This window comes from Anser anser (genome assembly GCF_964211835.1).
Source record: "Anser anser genome assembly, chromosome: 4".
Taxonomy (NCBI): domain Eukaryota; kingdom Metazoa; phylum Chordata; class Aves; order Anseriformes; family Anatidae; genus Anser; species Anser anser.
The window spans coordinates 52176114-52193004 of record NC_139724.1 but is presented as its reverse complement, the minus strand read 5'-3'; the positions used below and the strand labels follow the sequence as shown (position 1 = coordinate 52193004).

Genomic DNA, 16891 nt, shown 5'->3' with positions numbered 1-16891 from the left:
GACACAGCAGACAATGAACAATTTCTTGCTTCGTTTGTAACAATTTTCTTGTTAGCCACAGGGCTCAGTTTAATTACAGTCACAAGCATTGGGTCAGCTGATTTCTTGCCTCTGATAACTTTGCAATTGTTCATGTCTTCCTTTATCCAGTGCTATCATTAGCAAAAGCGCACAGCACTGAGCCTGACGTCATCTTCTAACATCTAAGCCCCAAGAAAGAGATTTATTAATGGTTTTTGTTTGTTTGCTTTAAAAGTAATGACTGTAGCCCAGGAGACTCGTCTAATTAACTTTCTGAAAGAGTAACTCATTAAGCTGATAATTAACAAATACACATCTCTCAGTCTCTATGATTATTACAATACCAGGCAATGTCTATGAGCAAAAGAGATAATTAGAGATGCTTTCTAATTTATCTTTTTAAAGGCAATCTAAACAAAGTTGCTTGTGGAAGGGAATGTGATACAGAGCTTGTCAAAGCAAGCACTGCAAGCCCCATTTAAGCACCATTTTTTCTGCTTTTAATTATTTAGAGTTGAGGTAGCGCTTTTGCTTTTCACAAGCAAATAACAGGAAAACTCTGAACCACTAATATATTAATTTCTCCTCTCCTGGAAATAATCTTTGCTCCAGCTGTGATTCACTCTGTGTGCCTTGCTTTAAATCAGACTGAAAGAGGCAATAAGCAGTTTATTGTTGGTGGTGACTGCAGATTAAGTGCATACAAGCACCTGTTTAAGGGCTACAGAAGCACAGTTCTTCTGTGAAAAGCTCTCTTTTAATCGGGTGTTGATGCACCAATTTTATTTTAGTTTTACTCACCAGTCATAGGTAAAATTTGTAGTTAAACACGAGAGCAACAAATACTGTGCGTCCCTACTGCACTGATCATATATACTTGAAAAGTCTAAAAGTTATGAGTGTGATTATGAAGCTATGATTAGGAAGTACTATTACCCTCTTACATTCCTTTAAATGGATATTATTTCAAATGTAACTGATTTAGTTAAAAAAGTTTAACCTGATACTATGGTACAATTACATAAAGTAAAATGATGACCGTTTTAACACAGTTGAGGGGCAAGGAAATAGTACTGGCATATTCATACTTTTGGCCATAGAAGTGAGACTCCTGGGCTAGTTTTCAATAAGTGCACATATCTAGAGCAAATAACTATAGTGTGTATGTATCTTGTACCTCTTAATGCAGCATAACAGCATACACAAGTGTGGGGCAATATGATTCTCCTAGGTGTCCAGGGGACATTCTGATTTTCATTAAAACATAAATTTGAACATTAAATGCAGCAGGTAATTCAAAATACCTATTCATATAAAAGTAACTTTAAAAAAGTGTAATGTTTATCTGAACAAGTTCACCAATTCCTCAATGTAAACACTTAAACAAGTTACTTTTATTTTTAATATTATTTAATTTGCATACACATGCATATTTTAGCTGCAAATTATCCTTATTGCATTAATCATTGTAGCTAACAGGGTTCATCTTATTAGTTGCTCTAAAGCTTATTTGTTTTTTATATCACAGATATTACCAAGAACACAAACCGACAAACAGGTACTTGAAAGTATCCTGAAAAATAGGGCTTGACTTTACTAATACCATACAAGAAAGCTTGATGTTCAAATGTGTTTGTTACCTACTTTATAAGTATTTTAAACATAATAAATAAATGCAAAATAGGGTTAATGTGCAGTTCATATTGAACTGTTATATAGTTTGTTCATTCTTATTTCTAAGAACTTGGTAATCTTATATTTGCTTAAAAATAAATAAAAAAGTAGGTTTCTTTCATCACTACAGTTTTCTAGTAATACATCTCTTACATCATTAAGAAAATTAATACTGCCTTTACAGGACTACTGCTCTTCATACTTTAATATTTTTCTCTTATTATTATCTGCCAGTTTTTCACTTGTTCTTTTTACATTTTATTCAGTAAAATGATATTTAATTTGTTCCTCTACTTTATCTGTTCCCTTATATTCTCTGTATTTTATCATATATGAATATCTGAAGCTCCATCAACCATCCTTTCAAGATACGTAATGATTTAAATGTTTTCTACAATTTTTTGAAATTTTCTTTCTAAAAGGGAAAAGAGAAGACTTTTGAAATTCTTTTCTTTTTACCTCAAATCTCATTAGATTGTTAAGGAACTAATTAAGCATTTTATGTGAGGACAGAATACAGTATATGCTTCAGATCATATCATACCAAATAAATTGTAACAATAATATGTAAGAAAAGCTAGCAAAGGACTTATGGCCTGAAAATTATTTTCCAATATTTGAATGTGTGAAGTGAAGCGAATCTTTTAGTACATCATAGAAACATATTCCAGAAACCAAGCACAATTCCAAAGAGGACATTAATGAAGAACCAAAATAATAAAATCTTCATGCATTTTTGAGTGATGTTGGTTGACTGCCCTGCTGCACAAGAACATTTTGTTTGTGTTTACTCATTTACTTTCCAGTCACCTTCTGGGATGAAGATGAGTAGTTAGCCTTTACCACATACACATGTGATCTGGGTTTTATTAGTATAGTCCCCATGTGGAGTTCCCCAACTGGAGACCATATGAATGGGCTTGGGCAAAGAATGAAATGGCAGATCCCTGTTTCCTTTTCTGCATTCCTCCCATCTTGGATTTAAACTCTTTGCTTTTCCATAGCTCACTGCTTCAGTCCCCTCCACTGTTGTGCACCCACGTGGTTTAGTCAAAAGTAAGGGCAGGTAGACAGTGTATATTTTTCTACTTTGGGTAATCCATCATTTACAGCTACCCAGTCAGAAGCAGTGCACCTGTGACTCTTCCCATCCATTCTGAAGTATTCCATCACTGTTGTAGCTGCATGGCCTGCAGCCTCGGTAGTTACGCTACTAAAATCCAAGAGCAACTTTCTGTGAAAATATTCTTTAATAAACCTCTGCCACCTTCACGGCTCCTCACATAAAACTGTTTCATTTTCTTTCCTTCTCCGAAATAGGCACGTCTCAATTCTCAATCTTCAAAATTTCAATTTAAACTTGCTTCTGGCCTATTATAGCATCTTTTCAGGTGTGAATGCTTTTTCGTTCCCAAGGATATTCTGATTTCATGCTGTGAAATCCATATTTCCCAAGGCCTTCCCTGACACAGCCTTTGCTGCTGCTGCTGCTTGTTCACTGTTATGTCAATCTGAGGTGAACATTTCTATTACTTCAGAAATCAGTTATCAGAAAATTCATTCTGGGTTACACCTGGCAAAGGAGTTACTAGCATAAGCATACACTTTGTTTTTGTTTTAAAATAATGGCATCTAATGTTAAAAGCTGCAAGTGAAGAACAAGCTATTACTGCACAGGAAAACTTTGGTTTCCTATGGACTTTACTCATATATTTCTAGAACAAACCTAACTCTTGTCTGCTCACACTATGCCCTCTGTACCTTCACTCTGACACGAAACTGCTCTTGATCTCCTCCCGATCTACAAACCCTCTTCTACCACACTCATGATCTCTGTGCTCAGCACAAGGACCAGTACTCCCAAGGTTCTGGTTTTGGTCAGATTTTCCTGCTTTGGAAATGGGAATTTGAGGAGGAAAATATGGAATGAGATTTTCCAAAGCATACACTGCAGCCTTCCATCTATTTGAGAGATTTCCATAACCTGAAGTTGTATTCTCCTCAGTTCTCTACCCCTTGCTGCTCCCTTGTACTTCATGGAGAAAGAAGCAGACCCTGTTTATGTTATTTCTGAGAATTGCCCTGGGCAATCAATACACAAAGCAGAAGGTAAAAGTCCAGAGTTCAGAAACTACAGACTTTCAGATAGATAGTGCACTAAATCCCTCATTTCACACCAGCCACCTACAAAACTAAAAGGAATTTCATATCTTTGAGATCTCTACCCTTATGTCATGTTCAGTGGGCTCAAAAGTTATAACACCATTTGGAAAGTGGGGAGAGAGGAAAGAATTAAAGTTAACAACATTGTGGAAACACACAGCTCACAGAGAGTCCGTTTTTCAGTTCCCACAGGAGCTGTATTACTGCACAAGTGTACAACAGGCAGAATGGGTTTGAATTCTGGGTTTGAATGTGTGCTGCCTCCCACTTTGCAAAGAAGCAGTGATGGTGGAGGTCATCTGAGCTTTTCTAGCTGAGCTGCAGCAATGGCAAACAGAGCAGCACCCCAGCAGGGCCAAGGGTCTACAAATAACAACCAAGGCTCAAAATAGTTTCCAAGGATTCTGCCCAAAACTGGAGCTTTTCATAGCTGTTAAAGTTCTCTGACTGCAGTAAGAGTAAAGCAAAGGCAAATTGTTCTGATTTAATGAATAGTCAGCAATGGTCAGAAACTAACATTAAATATGGTCGAGAACAGGTATGGAGGAATGTTATAACTCTGGAAAAGAGTTATGGTCAAGATTCTCCTTAGAATCTAACAAGTTGTGTATTTGCAGTGTAAAAAATGAGACTCTTGAAGGGTATTTTAAGTTCTTGACTCCATTAAGTTCTTGTTTCCATCTGAATGTGATGGTTATTTAAGAGTGAGGGCTGACTGTTGTTTGAAAGAGTACTGAAAGAAAAGGTTGGAGGTGAGAAGAAATAAAATACTAGAAACTGAATTGTGTTTTGGTCAAGATAATCCAAGGACAAGTCCTATACATACATGCTGCTGAAACATTTATGCTAGAGACACCTGGATAAAAGCTTTAAGATACTGCTGTAAAAACTGCTAGTTTCCTATTTACTGTGTTATTACGGCACATGACCTTTGGAGATTGAGACAACATTTTTTTTTTTTCCCCCACAGGCTACCAAGACTAACTACTTTTAGTCATTATTCAACTGAACCAAATACAATTCACTGTTAAATTGTCTGTATGTCATTAATAGAATCATAGAATATCCTGAGTTCCAGTGCCTGAACACCCTCTCAGTGAAGAACCTTTTCCTGATATCCAGCCTGAACCACCCTTGTCACAGATTCAAGCCATTTCCTTGGGTCTTAATCATCTTAAAAATAAAAATAAAATAAAAATAAATAAATTTAAAAATAAATAAAATAAAAATAAAATAAAAAATTCAATGGTCTGTTTTAGATTATTCAGAAATAATGTAAAGTTCCAAAGAATAGTGACACTATGTAAATAATTTAAAACACTCCTAAATAATGAAATTTTGAATGCCTTTTCAAATTTACCTTTGCCTAGGAAAGGCCAAAAGTAGGACCTCTAGCATTTAGTCTTGGTTTGCAGAATAGCAATGTGAAAACTCCCATGCCCCACCAGTGTTCAGATGTCAGGCAGAATCATTACACTCAGCACAGCTTTAGCTCCTCTTTGCTCAGCTTACACTCCCTGTCCATTTCCTTCCCAATCAATCCATCCGTCTATCCATCTACTTGACCATCCATCCATTTTCTGAGCGATCCTCAAGCCAGACAGGTCCCAAGATGCAAACACCTTTATGCATAAGTAGCAGTATGAATCACATCACTGCAGTCTTTCACCATGTTGGTGAAAGATCTTGGAGTTAAGCTTATATTGAGTGTTCTAAGCTTGAAAGTGTAACTTTACCAGGCTCAAGGGCAATCCTCACATATCCTGTCTAACCCAACGTGCATGCTGTACAGTGATCTAGCATTAAGCAGAGTCCATTGTGCAAGCAAGTATCTAGGGACCATGGCCGGCAGCAAATACATACATAAATAATTAATTAAATAAAATGAAAGGAAACAATCAAAAAAGCAATTCACAGAAAATGAGACTGGAAAAAAAAAAATATATTTTATTTTTGAAGACTCTTTTGATGATGTAAATAGCAAGCTACATTGCAATCCTTAAGTCTAATTAAGCTGGAGAATAAAGACAGTAAAACTAGGTTAGAAATTCTGCAAAATTCTGTTTTTAGTGGAAGAAAAATAGTATGATTCAGTCCCAAAGGTATAACTACAGATGTCAAGGCTGACTAGCTGATCCATAATAACATTGCTCAAAGTATTCCTTTTCCACATGCACCCAGTCACAACAAAAGCCACTCCCATTCCCAGTTTCAAAAGGCAGAAGTTGCATAAATACAAAACCACTTTTTGGTGTCAGGTATGCAAAAGTTAAAGATCTGTCAGAATATTGTACTGAAAGGAATGTCACCACCATACCACTTTACATGCACAAGACGTTTGGCATGATCTCAGCCAGAGCAGAAGTTGCTCACTTGTTCATTGACTGGTCTGAAGTGGGAAAAAATAGACAGTAAATTCACACAGTATAAAAAAGAAAATACAGTGAAGTCCTCTATGAAAAGTAAAGCAGAAAACAGGGGATATCTGTCATTTATATATTCTGAAACACACAGGAAGTATTGTTCCATTTTGAAGACAAAAGAGGAAACAGTGACCAAAATTACGGGCATCATTGTAGGACTAGGTAGGCTTTAAGATTTCTCTGTTGTAAAAGTGTGTAGAAACGTATTTGATCCTTGCTGGCATTTCAGTTTCTATAACACCACCTCACTGACATGAACAAAGGACCCTTTATTGGTGGACTTCATCTGAAATTTGACCTCCGTAATGCTAATGGAAATATTGCTGGTAAGTGGTTTCATTATCAGCAATAAATGTGAGGACTTGCTATTTGGCAATAACAATGTTTTGAACAACAACAACAAAAAAACATGTTAAGATCTGATGACTAGAAGTTTTCAGGCTTTCTAGATAAAGATCCTTAAAATGTGCGATTTGGAAATATCTCCTAAGGCTTTAGGTGTAGCTCACATTTGCTTTTCAATTTCAGTACTTACCAGAAGACTTTGGACAGTTTGAGGATGATGAATACTGTAAGCCTAGATCTGACCTTCTTGGAAGGGAGAACGTTTGCCAGCAATTTGTCTTTCAAATTTATGTTTGATCATATCATCTGGTTAAATGTTAAGTCATTTCATTCTAAGTAGAAGCATAGTATCATGCATTAATGCAGCTGTGAGGATGTGAAGTGAGTGCAGGGGAACAGGTTAATGGCATTGCTGACCTAAGAGAGATTATAAACTGACTCTGATAAAGGTGATAGAATTTCTGAGACAGACTCTATTTACTCAATTTTAAAATGTTATTAGTATTTTATTAGAAAGAAGCAGCTGAAATAAAACATATAACGTTTTAGAGAATGGAAATATACACAGAGATACGAGTATTCTTAAATATTAACACAATTCCTGAGTCATTAAGGCATTACTTTTCCATTAGTCAAGAAGAAAAAAAGTGATTAAAAATGATGGATGATAGCTATTTATATGGGTGAATTCACCCATCTGTCTTGCTAATCACAGATGAACTCAGTTTCTCGCTGTCCATCTATGTGTGTGTATGCAAATGCATATATATATGCATATTGGACATTTATTTACAAGGAGCCTCTTTAGTTAGAGGAAGAGCTGTACAAACAAGTAAAAATGGATTGAAATCTTTGTAACCGAGTGGGTTAATGTGAGGTGGGTAGTGGTTCATATATGCAGTGGTTACTATAGTTACAGCCTCTCTCTCTGGCCCTTTAATAAGGAACTAATCACTTTATTTTCTGTCCAAGACATCACATTTCACATGTTTGTCTCTTCACCCACACCTGACATTATTTTCTCCCCAAGGGAAGGCAGAAAGATATTAACCCTCCAAAGATGAAGTTTCTCTAACTAGCTAATCCCAAAAACTGAGGGGAAAAAAATAGGACTTTCACATGATTTCTGTGGTTAATAATCGGCAGGAAACTGCCATGGCATGGCAGTGAATAATACTTCCCACCTCACAACAGCTCCCAGAAAGCCTTAAAGGCTGCCAAGGTCTGTATCATACACTTCTATTGACACCTGTCCTTGAATTAAATATCAGACGTGGAAAAAATAAATAAAATTTACAACTGTTTAATGAAGAGCTTGAAACAAGACCCCCAAAATTAGTTGTTCCTAAGATTAAAGACACCCACAGGCTCTACATGCACACATGGTAGCTTTTTTCCCCTCTGAAATTATGTCTTAAAGTTGTAAGAGATGAATTGTAACCCGAAAACAGGAAGGGACTGGGGGGCTCACATCCAACCTTTAGGCTGCTGTGCCTCTCAAAATATCTGCCAGCTGCCATTGGTAACTCACCTCACAGATCTGTTCAGCTCTTCTCTTTAGGTAAAAAGGATAAAATTCAGGGACATAAATATAGGTGCCAAGTGCCCTTCTAGGCACAGCTGTGTTTCTGAAACCAGGTCTCATCCTTTCAAAATCTCACCTGGTAGGCAGAAATACCTCAGCATCCTGAGCAAGTGCTCCTTCATGAAAGGGCCAACAAGGGAAATTTGGGGTTATCTACTTTCACAGTACTTTTTACCTCTCTAAAGAATAGAACACTCTCCCAAGAGGTGGAATAGTCTTTTATCAATTGCTCGTGGGTAAGAGTCACCTGAAGAATGATGAAAGTATTAGAATAATCACTTACTGGTTGTTTAATATCACTAAGTAAATGTGGTAAGACATCTTTTCAGTTTCTATCATTGTGTGTTACAAACAATAAACATCAGTGGCACTTGTCAGCTTTGACAGCATGTTTTACTGAGAGCAGGCCCAAGATGAAAATTAACCAACAATAGCAAATGTAATTTACTGCCCCCAAACATCATGCATATCTATTACTTCTCTAAGCTACATCTTTTATCCTTTTCAGATGAACTTATAGCCAGGCTTAATGTTGATGAAAAAAGGACTGAATTAAGCTTCATCACAGATTTTCTTCAACTTAACTGACAAGCTGAAATTACCCATACTTGGTCTTTGCCTCAAGGAAATGACATTTAAATTCACCAAGAATTCAAGACTCTGTGTGAATATGTATGTTTGCCTGTACCTCTGCATGCTCCTCTTCTTCCTCTTTACTGTTGAACCCGGTGCCATTTGACAGATGGAAATGTGAAGATACTGTCTTGGGTACCATAAAGATATTAAGATGTATCTTGCCTTTAACACCTTATTACCTTTATATTTTTAATTGTATCTTGCCATTTTTCAGTAGCTTAATGGTGATGCTAAATTCTGTAAATATACATGGCCAGATAGAAAAGGAAAATTGTGCAAGTGCTGAGGCAAAGATTGTGTTATGATCTCAATCCACAGGCAGCAGAGAATCCAGACACAAGACACAAGAAAAGTGATTTAATAGGTATCAACAATGAAAAACATTTTACTGAAACACTAAGAAGCAAACAAAGAGAAAAACAGTTTTATTATTTTAGATGTAAGACAGTGAAAGTATCATTATCAGTTTAGATTTCTCTTAACATATCTTTCAATTTTTGGAGAAATATATTTTAATTTAATATGTTAATATTTGGACATAACCAGTGGCATCATAAAACCTGTCAAAGATTTGACTAGCTTGTCAATGCAAAAATTCATTGCATTCCATGGGAATTTTTACATCTTTTGGGATCAGCATTGTAGAACAGAGTTTTTGGACGCAATACAGACAAAATAAAAGCTTCTCTTCTGTTTTACCTTCAACCTCCTTATTCCTTGTAATAAATAAATAAATAAATTCTAATTTATGCTAACATTGTTGAGGGTGAACTTCAGGTTAGTCAGTTCAATTTGGAGGCCTGCAGTCTAAGTGCTGAGTCGTCCTCCTTGGACTGACAATTAGAATACATACAATAAAAGGATATCATAAATGTTGATAGGAGCTGAGTTGGGGAGATACTACTGCTTGACCTTTTCTTTTTCCTTTTTTGTTTTTTTTTCTAGTTTCTTTGTCAGTTTGTAATTGGTCTAATTCTGCACAGTGGAAAAGGAAGCAAATAGCTGATAAGGAAAAAAGTACTATGCAAACAGGAGACTGAGGCAACACTTGGCTTCTTGTAGAAATGTTCTCTTAAAAGATCATTTTCCCTTCCCTTAAGATCTTTCTTCTTTTAGCAAATCAATAAAATAGAGAGGGAAAAAAAAAGTTTTTCAGACCATAAAGTGATACAGGCACATTAGCCAGTGTGACAGGCAGTTACATGAGCATAGGAAGAAAAAATATTTTAAGAAAACGTTAGCATCATTAATTCCTGTGACCTCTAAATATGTCCACCTTTACTCAAAGGCCCTTGTTGATGGCTGCAATTAATTGAAAACAATATTAAGTACACTCCATACATAGATACACAGATAGTGAACATAGTGATAAAGCAGGTGGCATCATCCCAGGGCTAGGCATTCTCTATCCAGTGAATTAAAAATTCCACAGAAAGATCTACATTGTACATACTATATCTGTTTCTCTGAATTTCAGTTAGGTAAGAGTATGAACTCTAAACTGCAATAACAGTTATCTTTGCAAAACCCTACTTAGAAAAATTCCCTGCAGTCTGAGGATGACATTTTGCTGAACTCTACTAACAAGGCAGCTAATAAGTTCCCCTCTGAGCTGCAAAACAGTTAATAACACCAGCAGTTGTCCATTTGCATATGAAAGACAAAAAGCAACAATTAAAATAATCTCCAGAAGAACAATTATTTCTTCGTTCCAGTTCTACATATAATTTGTCATATCATATTAGCTTTTCTTTTTTAAAATGTTGTTCACAGCATAACCATTTCTTCCTGACACATCTTTCTGTGAAGAGAATGAACAAATAATATTTTTAAACACTTCTCCTCTATATAAAATAGGAAGTGGGTCACTGGGTTTGCAGATAGCACATTTAATTCTGAATTCTCCTGTACTTCTTGTTATCAGGATGAACATTAGGTGGTACTAAATCAAATGATGGTGCAAACAGACAACTATGTACCATGGCATGCTGCAAGGGATAGCAAGAACTGCTCACCCTTCCAACACCCCCACTTCCAAGCTAGCAGATTGACAAACCACAGGAATATGCAGTCCTTTTTCCTTCTTTTCTGCCTTTACAGAAGGATTGTTATCACAGCTAATCACTACAGTTGAGGTCTCCCATTTCAAACACCAGTGTTCCCACTCCTCTGCAAGCAGGTTGAGCATCTGAGCCGCTGAGGAATGGGTACATCTCCTCTTCCATGCCTCTTCTACCCACAGGGATGGTGACATCAGGGCAGTTTACAAAGGCTGGTAGCATTAGAGCTAGCTCTTAGTTTTGAAAGATCAGGCGCTTTCCATCTGAAAATAGAAAATTCTGCACTATATGCAAATTCTCAACCTGGAAGTTAAAGCAATGGAGAATCAAGTCTCAGGACCCTTTTTTCCTCAAAGTCTTCATTACCAACCATCTGTTTCTTCTGGAGGAAAGCATGAACATATTCTACCCTAAAACACCCCCACACAACAGAAATAAACAGGAGTAGCCTTTACTCCAATTTTGGCCATCCCCATTAAAACCAGTGATTTTTCTGACCCTATTTCCATATCCAGTGGCCAGGAGGAAGGGACATCCTGCCTCATGGAAGAATAGTTTATCAGGAAGTTATATCTCACTGGTAAACCTGATCAATTTGCAAACCAATAATCTCATCAAAACCAGTGGTTATGATACCAACAGCAAAGTCAGTACTCAGCAGCCTCAAGGTAGGCAAGGAGAGACAGCACCCACAGAGGTGGCTGCACAGTAGAGCAGCAGCTGCAAGAGGGTCCCAGCACTGAAACAAACATCTGATGTTCCTTCTCAGTTTATCACTTATTCACTAGAAACTTGGCAGATACACATCCCACCATTCTGAAAAAGAGGCAACTGTGGGGCAAGGGAGATGTTTAAAACATTTATAATGCTTCTACACCCTTACATGCAGACAATTAAATCCCTATCCTGATGTCAAACAAGGATGAGCATGAACAAGACCAGGATTGGAATGAGTTCTCAGTCTCCCAGCCTAAGTGACATTTCTCAATCTAGGCAGAAGATGATAGTTTCAGAAAGGGGAGGAAGATGGAAATCTCCACTCTTGTAATCTTGTAACGTTATAAAATGGGCACGGTACTGGCTACACAATTGACTACAGCCACTATTTGCCAAATGAGGAGTTTTAGATAAAGAACTTAGTTTTGTATTAAAAACTGAAATCCTTGTTAGTGCTGCCTAATATTTCTTGGAGCATCTAGTTTTGCTGGAAAAAGCTATATTAATATCAGCAAAATTTCATTAAATTGTATTATATTGGTTAGTTTCCTCTTCCTCATCTTACAAAGGAAAAATAAAATAAGTGAGAAGGAATTTGGATTTAAAAACTTAATGTGCTTTCCTTTTTTTTTTTTTTTTCCTGTATAGACATGCAGTTTTTATAAAAAGAGAAAGGGAGAGGTACAGAGCAAAAGTATTTTATTATTCTTGGGGTTTTTGCCATCTGGGTGTTCTGCAAGGTCATATTTCTGTGATGTCAATATAGTGCAAGACAGTGATAAACTGGGCAGCTATTAAGCTATCTTGTAAGTTCTTACACCCTTTATTTTTTGATATCTTGAATATAGCAAGAAGCTATGCAAAATATTATAAAGCTGAAGCAGGGTCAATAAGAAGCGGCTAGTCTAATAAAGATGGCTTCGTAACTCTACCTTTTCAACAGCTATGAAGAGGAAAAAAAGGACAACAAAATAAAACATGAAGCTTTTTCATGGATGGCTGGATTTGAAATTAGCTGCTGTCATTCCTTTATTGACTCAGCACCTTCACACAATGCTCTTAGATCACTCTCAGCTTGTGAATATGTAGTTGGCTTCATGCATATGCAGCATTTTTCTAAATGTCTTTATTTTTATAGCAGAGAATTTTTACAGCATCTTCAAAGGTTACTTTTTCTTTCATTGCTCCCTTTTGTGAAATACCTTTTTACTCTTATCAGGGTTTAATATCAATTAAAGTTCTGTTTCAAATCAGTGCAAACAAGCTTATCTTTTACACCAAGGTCTATCAACTCTGCAAACTGTCTTTTAAATTTTTTTAATAAGTTTGAAGAGTCCTTACGCTTAAATAGTAATTTAAAAAGTCATTTTCCTTTCCCATTAGCAGTCTCTGGAAAGGCAGCTCCTGCTATAAGAAAGTTGCTTGGTCTGTGACAGATTGTCCATCCAAGTGACCATAAATATTCTCTTCTCAAATAATTTGTTACTTTGGATGACAGCTGATATACTATATATACACCATCTCACTACTCAAATACAGTCTTGAAAGTGAATTATCTGGTGGATTATGTTAAGACGAATAACATTTGCACCTACACGTCAGGAGGCAGCTAAAGTATTTAAAGGTGAGCTTCATTGACATAAGAAGCAGAATATATGAGATGGAAATTTTCTCACCTTCAAATTGTGTCTTTCTTAAAATTTGGAGATTCTAGACAAGAAAATATTTTCTGAAATGAAATTATTATTTCCTCTGTAGAAGAGTTTGAAGTAATGTCCTAGTCACCTCCAGGTACTAGTAGAGATTAGACTCTGCTCTACCTCATATGCATATCACTGTAGAGATCAGAACACTGGGGTAGGTTTTGTTTAAACAAGGAGCCCTCTAAATTCCCCCATAAAAGCAAATTAAGGAAAATATTGTGACTAGCAATAGGTGCCACATGCATTTTGGAGCTGTTCTGGCTTAAACACCTGCCAGAGTGGGGATATTCTACATTGCTATTTTTAATGTGGATGGCTCAGTAGATCTTACCTTAATCCTTCTGACAAAACCCTGATTCTTTTCATCCAGATCCTCAGGAAGACATGAATAGTATCTCAGGAATAAAGCCAGGTGCTCAGATGGATGTGCATCAGCAAAATTTACAGAAGAAACACATCTATCTAGGAATTCGGATATGCATCTATCCATCAGGATCAGTCCTGTATCTTTCTGAGCGATATATCATCTGTGTATTTAAACTTAATTAAACACATGAATTTTAATTTTTAGAACTGTCAAATGGTATGAAAACAGATTTGAGGAAAGTGTCTGTTAGAAAAACACAGCCTAAAACAAACAAACAAACAAAAAAAACCTTGAAATTGCTGACCAATTACAGCTTCTTTGACTATCTTTAACGAGCTTGGAGACATAGGGGCAATAAAGAGTCTGATAGTCTCATAAGTGCAGTCTGAAAAAACATATTTCTCAAATACAGAAAATAACAGATTTTTATTCATAGTTTGATTTTTAAATAGGTGTTACTTTCTCTAGGTGTAAACTAATTAAAAGGAGCTTGGGGTATTACTTATATAGAATAAGAAAAGTATGGACAACTGTCTTTTCACTGGTAGTTTTCTATACTTGGGCACTTGTATCTGCCCAATGTAAGTGTAAATTAGCACCCCTAGGGTAAGAAAGAATCAGACTGTGATGTAAGTGTTTGAAACAGACTTCACTTTTTTTTACACACAAAGGAGAAAAGAAACCAGATCTCTATATTTCAAGGAATAAATAAATAAATAATGCTATTATTTAGTGGCAAGTTTTCTTTTCTGGAATACAGAGGAGTTTAAAGAAAGCCCCTATCTCCTTTTTGGTTTCCAAGTACAGTCACTGAACTGGAATTATAAAGAAAAAAAGAAAATAATGTTATCAAATTTAGCAGAAAGTGAACCAGGACCAAAAACAACCAGTCACTTACTTTCTCTTTCACCTGGTATTTAATCTCCCATGTATCAGATACAAATTACATTACCAGATAGCAGCTGTCTTTCAGCTTTAATCTGGCTGGGCCACATAAGCAGAGCTTCTCTCATAAAAAAGGCTCTTAGCCCCCTAGCCACCCTTGCAATCATACCATGCACCAGATATGCTTCAAATTTAACTTTCCTCAATGCAGGTGACCAAAATCACTTTGATCCTTCCTTCCCGCAGATGAAGTCCAAACAGTTTCTCATACAGTGGTATTACCAGCCTTTTATACTAAATTCATTTACAAACCTAGGAGAACTAGGAGAGATATTCACCTGTTTTAATCAGCTTATTAAAGCTCTGAGAAGTTATTCAATCAGCTGAATCACCCAAACTGCATCTCTTTATCCGGTTAGTACAGCTATAGAGAAGGAAGCTATGCATAGCCTGGCATTACTTAGCTTTGCTCCATGAGAGGTTTCACAGGTGCAAATATTTTAGTCCTGCTTTTATCTGCAATTACTTGTGGCAAGCCTAGAATAATGTATTACTCTTTTATCCATTGTCACTTTTTGAACTTTAAGGTTTGGCTCCATAAAGACCTCTCTTGGAATTGAAAAAACAGGACTCCTGAATCTTGGACATTGCTATGTTAGTAGAACATTGGAATAAAACAGAAGTATCAACAAATGAACTGAAGATCAGAAGTTTGTTTCAATGTCTGCATAGATCCTGAGCCTTTGGTCTATACAACTAATGTAGATGAGATATAGCCTCACGGATAATGTGTATGTCTGGAATTACATATGGTATTTGAGGAGATGTCACATGACATTTCAGCTGCTGAACACAGAGAAATTACAGTGAGGTTGAATGAGCATTTAAATATTTCTTAGACTTCCCCAATAGCCTTTTAAAGTTCCCGAGTTCAGAGACTGGAATCTTTTCCTGGTTGTATGATGCTGATGCAGCATAACTTAGTATACCACAGCAATATATGAGACTATGAGCCTGTCACGAGCCTTTTGTCTTGATGGCTGCTCAAGCAATTACTTAGTAACACTGAAGATGAGATTAACCAAACTAAATTAGGCAAACACTCATATATTTAACTTCCATTCACCACCAATAATTGCCAGTCAAATTTAAATGTTCACATTCTGGATGATAAAGTAAAAATGTCTTTAGTGGAAGTATTTGACTACTTATCAACTCAAAGGGAAAATTGGGCTATTTATGGAATGTTAACACTCAGACCATTTGAAAAGAAAAGCACATATTAATCTTTTACATGTTAGGATTTCCGCTGTTTTACAAAAATGTATAAATCTAAAAGAAAAAAAAATGAAAATGAAAATATCTACTAAATATACAATAATTTTATGTCCTCAATTGATCACGGAAGAGAAATAAGGCGATATACTGTATGAGCTATCTCTCAGTGAAGACACAAGGTCTTGGAATGCAACTCTGCAATAGCTTTATTTTTAAAAGTTAGGGTTATATAATGAGCAAAAATCAATTTGCAATCAATGTACAGCATGTGATGTGACCTGGAGACAAGTAATTACCTTATAAAACTATAAATACTTGAAAGCTCTATAGCAGTCTCACCATGAGCAGCAAAAAGGGAAGCTCAAAGTGTTTATTGCCACTGCGTGGCTTTGTTTATGCTGGGATCAATCCAAATTTTGTATGATTTGCGTGATGCAGACGAAGGAGAAGAGATACAAAACCAGAAATAAGCTTGCTGACTGGAACCCAGTGCCTTCCTCTGACATCCCAAAGCTGGGTGTCCTCATTCTTCAATCAGTGTGCCTGCCTGCTCTGTCGGTGGGTTGGACGTTGTCTAGTTGCATTGGAGTGGCAGTGGGCCCAATCTAATAAAGCCTGCCCTTCAGATTACTTACTAGCCTGGTATTAGCAGTCTGCTATCTACACAGCTTTGGCTTAGAGTTTGCTCACATTCAGCCAGAATGAAGCCTGGAGAGAAACACCTCACTTCTACTTGCAAAACACTGAGTAGATACACCAAAAGACAAACAATTCCTTTCTCTCTGCTCTGGCATTCACAAACCTTTAATTTGTACCTGCACAAAGGCACAGCTCTAACAGAAGTGACATCTTCCAAACACTTTGTGGCACTATTAGGAACACATTTCCCTGGGAGAGGGCAGATTTGAAACTCTTCACACTGCAGAAAATGTCCCTCATCCTCATGACATTACTGAACTTTTACATGTAAAGTACATCTTCTCCCAGAAACAAGATTGTATCGTTACATCCTATCCATTAGGTGCAACCTATAA

General features: G+C 36.5%; 1 long non-coding RNA gene across 1 annotated transcript; it reads right to left on the bottom strand.

The window, feature by feature from the left end:
- Window positions 1-9250: 9250 nt before the first annotated feature.
- Window positions 9251-14574, bottom strand: LOC310899243. The gene is made up of 2 exons (XR_014584102.1): window positions 13659-14574; window positions 9251-11170 (listed from the first exon to the last, which is right to left on the bottom strand). It is a non-coding gene; the product is annotated as an uncharacterized lncRNA (long non-coding RNA).
- Window positions 14575-16891: the final 2317 nt, after the last annotated feature.